Source organism: Fukomys damarensis, unplaced genomic scaffold, assembly GCF_012274545.1.
Source record: "Fukomys damarensis isolate Sample0158 unplaced genomic scaffold, DMR_v1.0_HiC HiC_scaffold_15, whole genome shotgun sequence".
Taxonomy (NCBI): domain Eukaryota; kingdom Metazoa; phylum Chordata; class Mammalia; order Rodentia; family Bathyergidae; genus Fukomys; species Fukomys damarensis.
Genome location: NW_022900927.1, coordinates 56,459,672 through 56,463,222, shown reverse-complemented (window position 1 = coordinate 56,463,222; position 3,551 = coordinate 56,459,672).

Below are 3,551 nucleotides of genomic sequence, written 5' to 3'. Positions count from 1 at the left end.
GGGCAGACACGGGGCTCTCGAGGGTCTGCCACGCTGGGGCTCCGTCCGTGCACCGAGGGCCCCGAAGCCACCACCCACACCGCTGCCGCTGCCACATCAGCCCTGGAGGACGCAGGCCCGGCCGCGGGGTCCCAGGTAAGGCCTCTCAGGTCTTGGGACGAACGGCCACTGGTGAGCCCTTGGTGCCGAGCCTTTCCTGGTCCCCAAGGACTGCAGCGCCCAGACTCAGGCCTTGGCTTTCTGCTTCCTGCCTAGCAACGCGATTGGAGTCAAGCAGGAAGCAAGGCTTGGTTTGGGTTGTTTTGCTTGTTGTTGTTTTATTCTGTTTTGTTGCTGTTGTTGTTTTTCCCGGACACAGAGTCTTGCTCTGTAGCCCAGACTAGCCCGGAACTCATGGAGATCCTCCTGCCTCAGCCTCTCCAGTGCTGGGTTTACAGGCAAGTCCCTCCATCTATTGGGGACCACACTTTTAAAATTTAGGCCTGTACTGAAAATGCGACCCCTGAGGTCGGGAACAGCAAGTGAAGGTCCCAAGGTTTCTCCTTTCCCTGCAATCCTGAGGGCAGTGCCCACATCTGGGCATCTCTGGGAAGGGATGGGCTGCACACTGGGCTGCCGCCGCCAGGGGGAGACAGGCCTCGCGCACCTCCATCCCGGAAGAAGGAAGGGGTCCCGCTGGATCCTGGGCTGCAGCCAATCAGCGTGAGCCTGGCTCTCCCGACCTAGCGATGAATCAGGCTTAAGTTAAAACCAGCCCCCAGCTGACACAGTGGCGCACACCTGTCATCCCAACACCCTGGGAGGCTGAGGCAGGAGGATCGCACGTTTGAGCTCAGCTAGGGAAGTTAGTCAGATACTGTCTCAAAATAAAATATTTTTTTGTAAAGGGCTGGGGATGCAGCTCCTTGGGAATCCTTTTGTTCAGTCCTCAGGACAGCAAAACAAACAACAAAAACAACAACAACAAAATCCAGCTGTCGGTGGAAACTCAGCTGACCGTCAGAAGGTCTCTGTTCTCCCTGGAGGGGCTGGAGCACATCCCAGGGCCGCCTGACAGGAAGCGGTGCCCAGAAGCCGCAGTCACCAGGCCGCATCTCTGCAGCCATCCGGGCCGACCCACCCAGAAGCACGCACAAAACCCCCATGAAACAAATCCCTCACCTCAGCAATGGCAGAAGCAGGGAAGCATCGAAAAGCGGTTCTAAAATGATCAAAATTAGGAAGTCAGAACACAAGCATTTCACACTTCCCTGTAAAATGATTTTTAAAATTTATTTATCCTTTGGTTTTTTGAGACAGGTCTCATATGTAACCCAGGCTGGCCTCCAACTCAGGGATCCTCCTGCCTCAGCCTCCTTAGTGCTAGGACCACAGACGTGCGCCCCTACACCTGGCCCCATGATGCACTTTTGAGGTTAAAAATGTGCACACGGATGGGGCATAGCTCAGGGTAGAGCACGCACCTAACACGCGTGAGGTCCTGGGTTTGAGCCCACAGCATTGCAAGAGAAGCAACCACAAAAAAATGATCAATGCAGACCTGAAAATGCACATTTATTGAATAAACTCGGGACAGGCAGTCCAAACACACTAAACATGCATCCACCTAGATTTTACAATCCATGATTTTCAGAGTTTAGCCACCGTTTTCACACGCAGGGCTCCACTCATGGGAAACAGCGAGAGCCCTGAGATTCTGCAAGCCACAAACAAACAGGAGGATCTCGCTTGCTCTCCTGAGCCAGGGTGACCGCCTTCTGGCTCCAGTGTCCTCTCCCAGCACCAGCAAGCTGTCCCTTCTTTGTAATAACCCCCAGTCCCCATGCACAGCGCTCAGCAACCATGGCGACGGTGAGCACCCCCGGGGTACAGAACCGTCCAGCCAGTCAGGAAACTGTGCCACGTACGCCAGAGAACAAGAAGAGACCTGTGATTCTACTGGTAAAAACAGGAACGGAGAAAGGGAGCATTTGTCCAACACAGTGTCGTGTTTTATACAGAATATCATGGTTGTCGGCCAGGGCTGGTGGTGTGCGCCTGTAATCCTAGCTTTGGGAGGCTGAGGCAGGACAGTCGCTGCCGAGATGGAATGTTACAATAGGAAAAAATCCACTTAGGTTCAGACTCCAGCTCTGCTATTTACTACTTGTGTGTCTGGGGTCAAATCATTGAGGCTCCCGAATCTCAGCTTGCCGGGCTGTCAGAATTAAGTGATGGGCTCCCGAGCCAGCCTCACAGTGAGGGCAGCAGAGCTCAGGGTGACCTTTGTCCCCAGGCCTCTTCCTGTGGGGAGCAGGGATGCATGGTTCATGTCCCAGCTGCTCTGCCCCGTGGTCCTGAGGAGGACGCTGCAGGGCCAGCGAGGCCACACCTGCAGGTGCAGTGCCCGCCGCGTCCCCGAGGTGACCGACCTGGAGTACGACAGCCTCATTCGTGGGCAGCTGTGCACCACAGGCCAGACCGTGATCATCCATGTGATCTCGGCTGAGGACCCGGGCCCGAGTGGCAGCGGCCTGGCCCAGGTGTACCGGGAGCAGAACAGGTCCCGGACCATGCGGTGCGTCCAGGTGAGTGGTGTTCAGGCCAGGACTCTGGCACTGGGGAGGCTGGAGGCAGGGGATCGCCATGAGTTTGAGGCTGAGGCAGGAGGATCACCCACAAGTTCAAACTCAGCCTGGGCTGCATAGTTCAAGGCTGGCTTGAAGTTCATAGTGAGACCCTGTCACCGAAAAGCAAAGCAAAACTTGTACCGGGGATCGAACTTGAGTCCTTGTGCTTGCGAAGCAGGCAGCGGAACCACTGAGCTAAGTCCCCAGTCCTGGCCCATTTTTATCGAGGTACTACGTAGTCATACGATGTGGGGTCGTAATGTTAATGGTTTCCCTGGTCTCCATGTGGTTTGTCCCCTAAGGCTCGAATGCGGCAGCCAGGTCCTGGAGAGACGGAACCCAGGCTGGGAGGGAGGTGGAATCTCCACATTGCTTGGATTTGCACCCCCAATGGCCAACCGTTGAATCTGCTTTCCGTACCTTTACACGTTTCCCACATGCGTCTGCTCATGCGGTTTCCCCGCAGTTTGAGAAGTGTCTCCTCATGTGCCCAGGTTTTGATTGGGAGTTGATTTTTGTGGTCTTCACGTATCTAGAGACGTGTCCTCCCCGAAGGGCAGCAGGGCCGTGGCCTCGCGCTCTGTGGCTGTGGTTTCTGCTGCCCAGGGCCGAAGCCTCTGTCCTTTGCGGGCGTGGCGTGCACAGTGCGACAGGCACTGGAGACCCGACTTTGTATTCAGCGCCAGCCCATCCTGGAGGCCAAGGCCGTGTAGAAGACAGACTGGGCCCGTGCCGAGCGATGGCTCTGCCATGGACAGAAAGGAGTTGTTGCTTTTTTTCTCTATTATTTTCTTTCTTTTTAAAAATTTGTTATATCAGGTACCAGGGATTGAACTCCGGACCTCTTGCTTTCGAGGCAGGTGGTGGAATCACTGAGCTAAATCCCCAGCCCTCTTTGTTTTTCTTTTCTTTCTTTCTTTGTTTTTTTTTTTTTTTTTTTTT